The sequence below is a fragment of the Loxodonta africana genome, chromosome 1, assembly GCF_030014295.1.
Source record: "Loxodonta africana isolate mLoxAfr1 chromosome 1, mLoxAfr1.hap2, whole genome shotgun sequence".
NCBI lineage: Eukaryota > Metazoa > Chordata > Mammalia > Proboscidea > Elephantidae > Loxodonta > Loxodonta africana.
This window is the reverse complement of record NC_087342.1, coordinates 224,135,128-224,149,903: the sequence shown is the minus strand read 5'-3', so window position 1 is coordinate 224,149,903 and position 14,776 is coordinate 224,135,128. Positions and strand designations below refer to the sequence as shown.

The following is a 14,776-nucleotide window of genomic DNA, read 5'->3' as shown; positions in this document are numbered from 1 at the left end:
CCTGGGGTCCCTACATGGAGAAGTTCTTAGCCCAGTGGAATATTGGTGAGAAGGCCAACAGAGAGAGAAAGCTTTCCCCTGGAGCCGACATCCTGAATTTGAACTTGTATCCTGCTTTGCTTTGAAGAAATAGATTTCTCTTTGTTAAGTCCAGCCGCTTGTGGTATTTCTGTATAAGAGCACTAGATGACTAAGGCGCAGGGTTAGCTCCCTTCTCCATGTCAGAGGAGGTCCCAAGGGGAAGTGGCAGAGAATGCTGTGTGGAGCAGAGGCAGAAACAGGACCAGAAGACACATTTTTGTCTCCTTAGGGCTTTATGTACCTTCCCTAGGTGGTGCAAATGGTTAATACATTCAGCTGCTAACCAAAAAGTTGGATGTTAGAGTCCACCCAGAAAAGCCTTGGAAGAAAGGCCTAGTGATCTACTTCCAAAAACTCAGCCACCGAAAACCCCATGCAGCAGAGTTCTACTCTGACATATACGGATCCCTAGGAGTAGGGATCAACTCGACTTGGCAAATGGTATCTCGACACAGCTGCCAGACTGAAGTTCACTTGTAGTTCTCTGAGAAGTGAATGCAGAGTGAAGACTAGAACGATGAGTGCAACCTTCTTTCTAGAAGTTTGACTGAAGGGAAGGTTAAAAAGTGAGTAGTGGCTAAATGCAGTTCTAGAGGAAAAGGATTTTTTAAAAGGAAATAAAGGAAAAACCACACCAAATCCATTGTAGTGAGTCAATTCCAACTCACAGTGACCCCACAGAGTTTCCAAGGCTGCAATCTTTACGGGAGCAGACTGCCACATCTTCCAACTTGGAGCGGCTGGTGGGTTAGAACCAGCAACTTTATCCTCTTGGGGATAAAGCAGGATTATGGATTTAAAAGGGAAGAGAGTAGAGAGAAATGGTCTGAGATACAAGGGAAGAGAGGGGATAATAAACACTTTCCCTGAAGAGCTAGGAGAGCAGACCTTGGTCCCAAACATGGTGGGGGGATTGGTCTTAAATAGGAAAAGAAGGGCAGAAGGTGTGTCAGAATGGTCTCTCTTTCCTCTGTGAAAGGTGAGGTGGTTGAATGTGAGATGGAAGGGCTGACAGGATATGAAGGTAGAGATAACTGTTCCTTCTTCCCTGCAGGCTGGCAGGCATTTAACACATTAAGCTTAAATATGCAAATAAATGTGAGTTTGTTGCATCCTTAAGGGTTGTGAATGAGAGGTTTTTCTATTCTGAGCCCAGATGCTGGCTGGTTTGACTCAGTCAAAGGAGTTTAGGGAAGATTCCCTGAAAAAGATTTTTGAGGAATGGGAGGGAGGAGGGTTAGATAATAACAGTAAGTGCTACTTTGTCTTCCGTTTGAAATCAATTATTTAGAAGAGACAACATGTTTTAGCAAACGCTGACCTTCTTCCTCATATATCTCTTTACAAATCTTTCCTCACCTAAGATGACTTGACATACTTGTGACGGAGTTCCTTTTTTTAAAAAAAAAAATAATAAATGTGCTTGTTTACAGTTTTAAAAGGAGAACTAGGAAGTACTGTGTAACCCATTTTTAATGGCCTGTCTCTGGGTTCTGAGTTGCAGGCATCACAAAACCAAAAAAACCAACCCAGTGCCATTGAGTTGACTCCGACTCATAGCGACCCTATAGGACAGAGTAGAACTGCCCCATAGAGTTTTCAAGGAACACTTGGCGGATTCGAAGTGCCGACCCTTTGGTTAGCAGCTGTAGCGCTTAACCACTAAGCCACCAGGGTTTCCTGGAGGCATCACAACTAACCTTAAATTGGAAAATATTTCATCCTATAAAACTGACCTAAAATTAGAACAGTCAACGGTGTTACTACCTTGTGGATAATCTAGACCTTGCAAATGCTTATTACCTTTCCACCGAATTCTGAGAGGAGCTGGTGTATTTATAATTCTTTTACTCTCTTTTAACACAAATTCTTGATTAGCTCTAGCCCCAGTTTCAGATTACCTCACCTGAAAGCCGAATACAGTGAAAACTAATTTTATTAATAAATATAATTTCCTTCAACTAAATAGCAAAAATAGGTTGAAGAGATAATGTCTTTTCTCAGGAAGCCTGAAAATTAACATGAAGTGAGCTTTGTTATTTGTTCTGTATAAAAACGCTACTGCTTTGGGAAAAAAGCCTAGCTTCTGGCTAAGTTTTGCAAAAAGGTATAATTTTAAATTGAGAGCCCTCATTAAAATTTTTCAGAAGGGAATATAAGCAGCTGCATCATAGCTTCTGGCCTCCTCTCAAGTGGTTCATGTTCCTTTCTTCCTCTTTCATTCTTCTCCCCCTGGAAATTGCTGAGGCTGCTGGCTATTTATACTTACCAAATGAAGCTTGTGTTTGTTGGTTAATATTTGTCAGTTGGTGCATGTGAGGATAGAGGACTTGAGATACTAAGAATGGCTCCGTATCCAAATACTGTAATAGTGTATTATACTTAGCATATAACCACCAAAAACCAAACCCAGTGCGGTCGAGTCGATTCCCACTCATAGCGACCCTATAGACAGAGTAGAACTGCCCCACAGAGTTTCCAAGGAGCGCCTGGTGGATTCAAACTGCTGACCCTCTGGCTAGCAGCCGTAGCACTTAACCACTACGCCACGCCACCAGGGTTTCCACTGGAGTTAATTCTGTCAGCAGACACCAATTTTTATTCACTTTGGTTTTGATGAAGGAGCCCTGGTGGCACAAAGGTTAAGTGCTCGTCTGCTGACCAGAAGTTTGGCAATTCACATGCACCAGCCACTCCATGAGAGGAAGATGTGGCAGTCAGCTTCTGTAAAGATTTACAGCGTTGGAAACCCTGTGGGGTAATTCTACTCTCCTGCAATGTCGCTAAGGTTGGAATCGACTCTACAGCAATGCATTTTGGTTTTACAAGTGTCTGAAGCAGAGCAGGGTATGGTTAGCAATGAAGACATGGTCTGCTCACAGTAAATAGAGACTTGCAAAAGAGTCTAAATCTTATTAAATAGTCTAGTATTTGTGTGGTTTTTATTGTAATTTGGTGGGAGAGATTACTGGAGAGTGGATGAGTTTAAGTGTAAAAGAAGTACTAGAAGACATTGTTCTGGCTCACCTGTGTAAAATGACGTATGCAGAGGAACTAAATGCACATGTAAGTTGTATATAGTGCTTGCTAGTGGAGAGGCGGGGAGGTATAGAAAAAAAATGAGATAGGCGGGTGGTGGTAACAAACCTAGTCTTGAGAACTGAGTCTGACTTTGACAAGGTGTGCGACCTTGACCTACTTCATTTACTTAAGTTACTTACCTGAGTTTCAGATTCGTTGTTTACAAAATGGGCTTATGAGTGGATGTGGAAACATCCAGAACAGAGCCTGGCCAACGGTGTGTGCTCCATGGTATTCCTTTTACCGCCTGCTTCCCTGCGGAGTCAGTGCTTCCCAGGTGCAGGCATAGAGTTGGGCTCGGCTAATCCTGAGATTAGGACGTCACAGTTATTGGGTCTTTGTTTCTTGACTATAAAGAAATAAGAGGATTGTATTAGAATTGTTGGGTGCCCTCCAAGGCCATTTTATTGACTCTAAAATTCTAGGATTTCGAGGAAGTAAAGGACATGAGTTCGGATGAGTTAAGGAGGAAGGGGATTCTGGATAGAAAGCATCAAAGCATATAAGAAATCCTTAGTAAATAGAAAAACGAGCCTTGATGAGGTTAATTTTACTACTAGAGTTAGATGGCAGAGTAAGGTGGGAAGGAAAAAGAAGGAAGTTGGGGGCAATTTCATGAAAAGGAAAGCTAGAGATGGAGAACTCATTGATATGTATATTTAAACAAGTGAGATGTGATTTTGTGAATCATTCTGATAAGTGTGTGTAGGATAAGTAGGAGCAGCAGGAGAAAGAAGGCAGAAATACAGACTGAAGGTAGAAGCAGGAAGTGCGAAGGCCTGGTGGTTGCTGTGGAAATGGAAAAAACACCTGGCAATGAATGCAGGGGCAGCAATTACTGATGGAGAGGGCACAGTAGGTGAAGAAGAAAGGGCGCCAAAATAACAAAAGGCAAGTTTGGAGATCCAGGATATTTAGCTGTAGCTGTTTTTTCCTCCTAAGAAAGACTCCTGACTGGGTAAAGATCAAGATGGAGCAGGCTGGATGGAAAGGAGGCACCACCTTCTTCTTTATTTTTTTATGATTTAAGATCAGCCTGGCTCTGCCTAGAAATACAGATGAGGATTTTTTTTTTTTCCCTCAAATTGAAGATACGGGTGGAAAATTGCCCAGGTTAATGTTATGGACCCAGCATGGTGCTAGGAGGTCAGTAGACAGCCAACAGTTGGGAAGGGCAAGATCATCAGACTAGGGTAACTGTGAAGATATGGTCATCGTGGGCTTTGTTTTTTCAGGATCTTTGGCTTCTCATCCAAATACTTACTATACCAGATTTGTTGTTGTTGTTGTTAGGTGCCGTTGAGTTCGTTCTGACTCACAGTGACCCTATGTACCACAGGAAAAAAAGGCCCTGTCCTGTGCCACGGTCATAATCATTGTTATGCTTGAGCTCATTGTTGCAGCCACTGTGTCAATCCATCCCGTTGAGGGTCTTCCTCTCTTCTGCTGACCCCCTACTTTACCAAGCATGATGTCCTTCTCCAGGGACTGATCCCTCCTGACAACATGTGCAAAGTATGTAAGATGCAGTCTTGCCATTCTGCTTCTAAGGAGCATTCTGGTTGTACTTCTAAAAAAAAAAAAAATTTTTTTTTTTTTTTTAATTCATTCTTTTTGGCAGTCCATGGTGTATTCAATATTCTTTGACAACGCCACAATTCAAAGATGTCAATTCTTCTTCGGTCTTCCTTATTCATTGTCCAACTTTCTCATGCGTATGATTTGATTGAAAATATCACAGCTTGGGTTAGACGCACCTTAGTCTTCAAGGTGACATCTTTGGTCTTCAGCATTTTAAAGACGTTCTTTGCAGCAGATTTGCCCAATTTCCTAATATAAGCAAGAAGTCCCTGGGTAGCACAAAAGGTTAGGCATTTGACTACTGTATTTTTATGCAGATAACTCATGCCTTCTATGTTTGCCAACTGCGCCAACCCTCCCCCCCAGAGGTGTTTTTGTAATGGTGCTTATAAAAATGCCTCATGGGAGAAAGCGTGGTTGGCGAACCAGTGTAGACCGTGTGCATTATTTGCATAAAAATACAGCATTATCCAAAAGGTTGGTGATTTGAATCTACCCAGAGGCACCTTGGAAGACAGGCCTAGTGATCTGCTTCTGAAAGGTCACAGCCTTGAAAGCCTTATGGAGCAGTTCTACCCAGCACACATTTTGGAATCGACTTGATGGCAACTAACAACAAAAACAACATAAGCAAACTCCCATTTAGGGTGTCTAAATGGTGGTTCATTCTTTTATATATTTATTAAATGCTTACTAATGTCCTAGGTAATGTGCTAGGAGTAGAAAATGCAGAGGTGAATGAGACGTCAACCTTCCTCTTGAGAAACTCATGGTCTGAGGCTGACATACACACAAAACTGCAATTATACTGCAGTGTGGAAAGTGCTATAATACAGCTGCGTTCAATATCTGATGAGGACTTAGGAGGAGTTACTAAAGCTATTTGGCTGCTGATAAGCATTGCCTCATGGAAGATGATGTCTGTTCTGAAGGTGGTCTGTATATTTGGGTGATAAATAGTCAATCAGCAGGGAATTAAAGAAACATGGGAAGGGATGAGAAATAAATAATTATTAAACATCTATTAAGTACCTGGTGCTAACTGGGTAAATTCATGGATATTATGTCACACAGGGTCACCACGAGTCAGAATTGACTTGATGGCAATTGATAACAAAAAAACCAAATCAAACCCATTGCCTCCAAGTTGATTCTGACTTATGACAACCTTATACGACAGAGTAGAACAGCCCCAAAGAGTTTCCAAGGAGTGCCTGGTGGATTCAAACTGACGACCTTTGGTTAGCAGCTGTAGCTCTTAAGCACTATACCACCAACTCATCACTTAATCCTCAAAAACACTCTGGGTCCTAAGTTATACTTTACAGATGAAAGAGCTGAGACACAGAGAAAATAATAGTCTCCCCAAAGTCCCACAGGCAGTAAAAGGGAGAACCAGGATTTCAGTATGTGTCCCTGTTCCTGCTACCACGTTGTGTGGTTACAACTAAATGAGACAAATAAAGCCTAGGGGAAGAGGAAGTGGGACAGCTTGGTTTTGGTGCCTCTATGAAAATGAGTGTGTGACTCAGAGATTTCTGACAGCAGGACCTAGTGGTTTGTGTAGCTAAGGCCTCTCAACATTTCAGTTACTAGATTCAGGAGATTTAAACTCAATTACAGAGCTTGCTGGCAGCTGAAAACTGGAATGAGAATTTCTTTGAGTTGATATGTTGTCGTTAATTGCCATCAAGTCAGCTCTGACTCGTGGTGACCGCATAAACAACACAACAAAATATTGCCTCGTCTTGTGTCATCTTTACCATAGTTGATAGGCTCCAGTCCATTGTTGTGGCTACTGTGTATTTGAATGCCTTTCACTCTGAGGGGTTCATCTTCCAGCACTACATTGGACAATGTTCTGTTTTGATCCATAGGGTTTTCATTGGATGATTTTCAGAAGCAGATTGACAGGCCTTTCTTCCTAGATGTCTTAGTCTGGAAGCTTCGCTGAAATCGGTCCACCACGGGTGACTCTGGTATTTGATATACTGGTAGCATAGCTTCCAGGATCAGAGCAACACATAAGACACCACGGACGGGCTGTGGCGACTAGGTGTATAGCTACACAAATGAGATCAGTGATGCCTCTCTGAATGATTTCCACAGAAAATCAAGTGCAGCTGAATCTCATTTATTTGGAAGTTAGCTCTCCCATAAACCTACACAGCCAGCACACAGCAAAGAACCAACACGTGAGAAAAAACCACATGAACACTCAAACAGATACCACAAACAACAAATAATGGCACTCGTGTCCTGTACTTTTTATTCAATTCAAAATGCTCTCAAGTCCTCACTTAGTATCTATTCATTCTTGCTTGTTCTTCCAAATCTACAGAAAGATTAAAACAAAACAAAACAAAACTTTTCATTAGGATTAGTGACAACAGAGAGAAGTAATGCCTTACCATCTAACAGAAAAGGATTAGATGCAGCTTAAAAAAACAAAAACAAACAAACAAAAACCAGAAAAATACAGCTGTGAGAACTTAAAAGACCTCCACATAAATTCAGGTTATGGTCAAAGACCCTCAGTGAATGGTGGGGATTACCCTTGTAATATACCCTCGTAACAAAACTGATGTTTTAAATATTGTCTCAGAGTCAAGAATATAGGAACAAACTAATTCAGTCTACATTTCTAAGTAGGTGAGGAGGTATATAGTACATTTATAATATACTTAGCTATCCAAAATGACTACCATGTTGTTGTGTTAGTATTTAAAGCAACAAAAACAGCCATTTGGAAAACTTATTAGTTATGCAAAGTGATGTCTGCTCAGAGGATTTTAGGTCATCTGATGTATTATCATGTAACTATGAGCTCTGGTTTCCAACCCTGACTTCCACTGGAATAGGGGCAGGTGGCTCAGGGATAAGATCCTCCTGTTGGGGAAAGAGAGATACCCCACATCCCAGGAGTCAGTCATGCCTCCCCCTGCCCACTGTTACTGGAGTGTGGGGTGGGGTGGGGTGGGTTGGTGAGAGAAACTCTCCCCAGTCCCTTTTTGTTCTCTCTCCTGATCTTAGAACAACCAACCTCGGGAAGTAGGGACAAAGCCTCCTCAGCCCTTGCTCATGTCTTCCTTGGCATGGCCTCCCCGCATGGCAGGTGCACCCTCCTGTCCCCAACACATCAACATTAATACACACTCACTTCTTCGTACCAGGTCCTAACTGTGAATGTCCTAACAGCAGTTATATTAAGTATATGTTAAATGATCATAACCAGTTACTGTAGAGTCAGTTCCAACTCATGGCAAGCCCATGTGTTTTCAATGGCTGATTTTTTGAAAGAAGATTGTCAAGCCTTACTTCTGAGCTAAGGAGCCCTGGTGGCACAGTGGTTAAGTGCTCAGCTGCTAACTGAAAGGTTGGTAGTTTGAACCCACCAGTGGCAACCTGGGAGAAAAGACATGATGACCTGCTTCCGTAAAGATTACAGCCTTGGAAATTCTGTAGGGCGGTTCTGCTCTGTCCTATAGGGTCGTTACGAGTTGTAATCGACTCTATGGCTTTGGATTTATTGCTGAGGTGCCTCTGGGTAGACTCGAACCTCCGACATTTTGGTTAGCAGCCAAGTGCATTGACCATTTGCAGCACTACGGGACCATACTTTCTTTCTTTCATACAGTCTTTCTTAGGAAAAAAAAAAACTTTCTTTTTCTTGCCCTATTCAAACTCTGCTAAAGGTGCCAAGGCACATTATAAAAACATAAAAGAAGTCTGAAACACAGAGGGGAAATTTTGCAAAATAGACAAAGAGCCTTTAAATAATTGAGTCAAATGTATTGCTTTTGTATGGACACGTGAAATGTTAAGTCAATTTTTCTTTCTTTCAGTGATAGAAATGCTTATCCAAAATTTCACTGCCTTCTCAGGCTGTTAGCTGCCTTTTCAGAAAGTGCAAATGCAAACTCAAGAAATAGAAGTTTTATTGTGTGTGTGCTCATCGTGAGCTTCTATTATCAAAGGGACTGGAAGATGCATGCAACTTCTAATATTCCCCTTTATCTGGGAGAGAACCCACTGTTCTCTGATCAGAAGAAATCATCATTCGCTAGTCAGAGTATAAGATATTTGCAAACACTCTGATCAGTACAGTTTGTGTTTATCAGAGTATTAATTTTTTTTATGCCCTGGACCCCCTTGGCAGTCTGAAGAAGCCTATGGACCCCTTTTCAGAATAATGTTTTTAAAAGTATGAAACAAAATACAAAGGGTTACAAAGGAAAATAAATATATATGAATTTAATTGTCAAAATATTAAAGAGTTTGTGATATAGTAATATATGTGCTTCCTTAATGACACATTAGATAACATGATCTAGCAGCAAGTCTGTAACATTTGAATGGTGGTGATGAGCATAAGTGATATTTTGAGATAGCTGGAACAACTGTAATAGAAGATGTACTAGTGATTTCTATGGGAAACAAATTCACAGAGACTGCTAACATTGCCGTGGTTTGTTGCCAACATTCATAACTGAAGGGAATATTAGCTTTTCATTAGAGATTAGTGAAAATGAAGATGTATTTTCCCAAGTCAAGTGTACAGACTCCCTGAATTCTGTCCATAGGCCCCTTGGTGGGTAGGGGAAATTTATGAACCCCAAGTTAAGGACCCATGGAAATCACTTTCAAAGGATTATGAGCACAGTTGAGATATATATTTTAAGTTTCTTCAAATAAGTACACCCTTTTCTCATTTATTGATATGATTAGGTTCTAAAGACCAGGTTGTTATGAGAAATCAGTGTTATGTGAAAATGGAGGGTGGCCACATCAGATCACAAAATGGAGGATGACTGCATTATTACATAATTGCCAAATTATATCATTATATAACTGCCAAATCACTGATTCATGGCCTGGACAAACTGACTCATAACCTTTACCATCAAAGCCAGCATTACTCTTGCCTTGCACCTCTGCATTTGTTACTGCCAGATGTACATTGTTGTCTTAGTTATCTCACGCGGCTATAACAGAAATACCACAATTGGATGGCTTTGTTGCTGTTGTTGTTAGGTGCTGTCGAGTCGGTTCCGACTCATAGTGACCCTATGCATAACAGAATGGTCCTGAGCCATCCTTACAATTGTTATGCTTGAGCTCATGGTTGCAGCCACTGAGTCAGTCCATTTCATTGAGGGTCTTCCTCTTTTCCACTGGCCCTATACTCTGCCAAGCGTGATGTCCTTCTCCAGGGACTGATCCCTCCTGACAACATGTCCAAAGTATGTAAGAGGCAGTCTCGCCATCCTGGCTTCTAAGGAGCATTCTGGTTGTACTTCTTCTAAGGCAGATTTGTTTGTTCTTTTGGCAGTCCATGGTATATTCAATATTCTTCGCCAACACCACAATTCAAAGGCATCAATTCTTCTTATTCATTGTCCAGCTTTCATATGCATATGATGCGATTGAAAATACCATGGCTTGGGTCAGGTGCACCTTAGTCTTCAAGGTGACATCTTTGCTTTTCAAAACTTTAAAGAGGTCCTTTGCAGCAGATTTACCCAATGCAATGCATCTTTTGATTTCTTGACTGCTGCTTCCACGGCTGGTGATTGTGGATCCAAGTAAAATGAAATCCTTGACGACTTCAATCTTTTCTCCATTTATCAGGATGTTGCTCATTGGTCCAGTTGTGAGGATTTTTGTTTTCCTTATGTTGAGGTGCAATCCAAACTGAAGGCTGTGGTCTTTGATCTTCATTTGTAAGTGCTTCAAATATTCTTCACTTTCAGCAAGCAAGGTTGTGTCATCTGCATAACGCAGGTTGTTAATGAGTCTTCCTCCAATCCTGACGCTCCGTTCTCCTTTATATAGTCCAGCTTCTCGGATTTTTTGCTCAGAATAGAGATTGAATAGGTATGGTGAAAGAATACAACCCTGATGCACACCTTTCCTGACTTTAAACCATGCAATATCCCCTCTTACTGTCCGAACAACTGCTTCTTGACCTATGTAAGGTTCCTCATGAGCACAATTAAGTGTTCCGGAATTCCCATTCTTCACAATGTTATCCATAGTTTGCTATGATCCACACAGTCGAATGCCTTTGCACAGTCAATAAAACACAGGTAAACATCCTTCTGGTATTCTCTGCTTTCAGCCAGGTCCATCTGACATCAGCAATGATATCCCTGGTTCTACGTCCTTTTCTGAAACTGGCCTGAATTTCTGGCAGTTCCCTGTCGATATACTGCTGCAGCCATTTTTGAATGATCTTCAGCAAAATTTTGCTTGCGTGTAATATTAATGATATTGTTCTATAATTTCCACATTCGTTTGGATCACCTTTCTTGGGAATAGGGATAAATATGGATCTCTTCCAGTCAGTTGGCCAGGAAGCTGTCTTCCATATTTCTTGGCATAGATGAGTGAGCACCTCCAGCGCTACATCTGTTTGTTGAAACATCTCAATTGATATTCCATCAATTCCTGGAGCCTTGTTTTTCACCAATGCCTTCAGAGCAGCTTGGACTTCTTCCTTCAGTACCATCGGTTCCTGATCATAGGCCACCTCTTGAAATGGTTGAATATCGACTAATTCTTCTTGGTATAATGACTCTGTGTATTCCTTCCATCTTCTTTTGATGCTTTCTGTGTTTGATGTTTCCCCATGGAATCCTTCACTACTGCAACTCAGGGCTTGAATTTTTTCTTCAATTCTTTCAGCTTGAGAAATGCTGAGCATGTTCTTCCCTTTTGGTTTTCCATCTCCAGCTCTTTGCACATGTCATTATAATGGCTTTAACAAACTGAAATTTATTCTTTCACAGATGAGGAGGCTAGAAGTCCAGCTTCAGGGTGCCAGCTCCTGGGGAAGGCTTTCTATCTCTGTTGGTTCTGGGTGAAGGTCCTTGTCATTAATCTTCCCCTGGCGTAGAAGCTTCTCGGCACAGGGACTGTGAGTCCAAAGGACAAGCTCTGCTCCCATTGCTTCTTTCTTGTGGTCATGAGTTCCCTCTCCTCTCTGCTCAATCTCTGTTTTATATCTCAAAAGAAATTGACTCAAGATACAACCTAATCCTGTAGATTGTATCCTTCCTCGTTAACATAACTGCCTCTAATTCTGCCTCATTAATATCATAGAAGTTAAGATTTATAACACGTTGGTAATTATATCAGATCACAAAATTGAGGACAACCACACAATACTGAGAATCATGGCCCAGCCAAGTTGACACACATTTTTGGGGGACACTACCCAATCCATAACCATCATTAATACATAAGATAGCCAGATAATAGATTTTTTACTATTGTCATAAATGCAAAATATAAGATAAGATAGTCAATAAGTAAAGAGAAGGTGAATTTGTATAAAATTCCAAATGCAGTTGTGAATATTTGTATTTTAAATTCTCAAATAGAAATGTCATTTGTTCACTCATTTATATTCTTACTTAGAACCTGCCTTGTTTCTGAAAGGATTTGGGGCAACTTGCACAAATGCATATAGCAAAGCGTGATACAAGTGAGTGGAGGAGAAAAAAAGGAACAAAAGAAAAATGAGAATGGAAAATAAGAGGTGTCCTGAGTGAGGTTAATATATGAAGTGTGTGTGAGAAGGTCCCATGCATCACTGGAGTCTAATGACAAATTTGATTCTGAGTTTTATGACATTCAATGCAAAGAGTTAGAAACAATTTATCATAGATGCATATCACATATGCTATAAAATATGATAGATTTCCAAGTATTTCTGTACTGAAACTGGGGAGAAATTTCCACAGGCCTTACCTTACAATGGTCTACCAAACTAATGAAAATGAGCAATACCATTAAAAAACCTCCTTGTTTCGTTGGGCTCTTTCTTATAATTTCTCAGCGTAAATCAATGGCATGCATTTCTGCTGACCCAACTTAATAAAGGAATGGATTTACAAATATCTAATGTAATTAGGGATATAAGGTATTATTATTATTATTAGCACTCTTCCTTGGATGCACTTGATCTTGAAATGTAGATGTTGTTATTGTTAATTGCTCTCTACTCATGGTGACTCGTGTACAACCGATTGAAATGTTGCCTGGTCCTGTACACCTTCAGGACTGTTGCTATGTTTTAGTCCATTGTTGTGGCTATGGTGTCAACCCACGGCATTGAAGGTTTCCCTCATTTTCATTGGCCCTCTGCTTTACACATATAATGTAGATTAGTGATTGTTAATTTATAGATGTATCATGGACCGCTATGAGACTCCAATGAAAGCGGTAAACGCATACACACATTGAATTCTGCATACAATTTCAGGGTAACATGGAATTCCTGAAATCCTAGGAAACAGTAGATAACTGGAATATACAGTGACAGATGTACCTTTAAATATGTTATATAAACACTGGTTATTGTAGCTGAGCATTTGACATGGATTGAGAATCAGTCAATTGTATTTAATGGTCCCGGCAAGTACGGGAGAACAGCTAATCTATGTTGCAGGCTAAACAAATGCTTTTGTAGTCTGGAGAACAGGAAACTCACAGGCATCTTAACAAAACACCATGCTCATATGTCAAGGTTGGAAAGGTGCCTCAACTCCGGTGCCCAAGATTCTCATTCCCCCTGGGGAATATCACAGATCTGGCCATCACTACTGCCTGGCCCAGGGATGATGGCCCAAATATGGACATAGACTCTTCTTTTTATTCTTCATAGGTCAGTTTAGACCATGCTATAATGTAACGGATCGGAGATAACATGGGTGGATCTAGATTTTGTGGGGCCTGAAGCTTATATCCCTGGGCGGTGCAAACAGTTAATGCTTTCACCTGCTAACCAAACGGTTGGAGGTTTGTGTGTCTACCCAGAGAAGCTTTGGAAGAAAGACCTGGCAACCTACTTCTGAAAAATCAGTCATTGAAAACCCTGTGGAGCACAGTTCTACTGTGACACACATGATGTCACCATGAGTCTGAACTGAATATAGTTTTGGGGGTCCTCTTTAGAAAAAAAGAATACAAAATTCCCAATAAAGAGTTGCAAGAAGCTTAATATTTATTTCAAATGGGAAAAGATATGAAAATAAATTACAAATTTTAAAGAGCAGTCAAATACCCCAAACAGGATGTTTTCCAGAAAAATAATAATTTTAAAATTAATTGTCTGACATACCTCTAAAATACTGGATTTCCCTACATTTTTAGCTGCATGCTTTTTGATTGCCTCTTCCTATGGTAATGATTTTGTAATATTGTTTTCTTTAGGGAGCATAGAAGGATAATCTAGTCTTCCCTCCAGCTCAGTTGATCAGGAGGTCTTTTTAACTGATTTTTTTTTAAAAAAATTTTTTTTGGCTTTGCAATTTATTATCACCAATGTAAATTTTTAGGATTTCTCTTTCATATTTCTTTCAACTTTGAGCTTTAAGATTTGTAAGAATTTTCCACAGTTTTTTTTTTTTTTTTCTGGTTCTGTTCTTTTCAAACCTTGTTTCTTTTTTACTACTCAGATATTTTTAGCACTGGGAGACATGTATGGCAGCTTGGGAAATGAATGGTGAGGTAATAGATCAGAAAGAGTAATACGTCTCTATTAGCTTTAAGTGGTTTATAATAATTCTAAAACCCCCAAAAATTCTAGAAAAAAAAAATCCTGTTGTCTACTATGCTGGGATGACAACTTGAAGAGGAATGGCATTGCATTCATCATCAGAAAGAACATTTCAAGATCTATCCTGAAGTTGAACGCTGTCAGTGATAGGATAATATCCATACGCCTACAAGGAAGACCAGTGAATATGACTATTTTTCAAATTTACACACCAACCACTAAGGCCAAAGAAGAAGAAATTGAAGATTTTTACCAACTTCTGCAGTCTAAAATTGATCGAGTGTGCAATCAGGTTGCATTGATAATTACTGGTGATTGGAATGCAAAAGTTGGAAACAAAGAAGAAGGATCTGTAGTTGGAAAATATGGCCTTGGTGATAGAAAAAATGCCAGAGATTGCATGATAGAGTTTTGCAAGACCAATGATTTCTTCATTGCAAATATCTTTTCTCGCCAACATAAATGGTG

At 40.3% G+C, this 14,776-nt stretch overlaps 1 protein-coding gene across 20 annotated transcripts in view; it reads left to right on the top strand.

The window, feature by feature from the left end:
* IPCEF1 (interaction protein for cytohesin exchange factors 1) overlaps positions 1-14,776 on the top strand; it is a 319,466-nt gene that overhangs the window by 41,080 nt on the left and 263,610 nt on the right. The gene's annotated exons all lie outside the window — the stretch shown is intronic.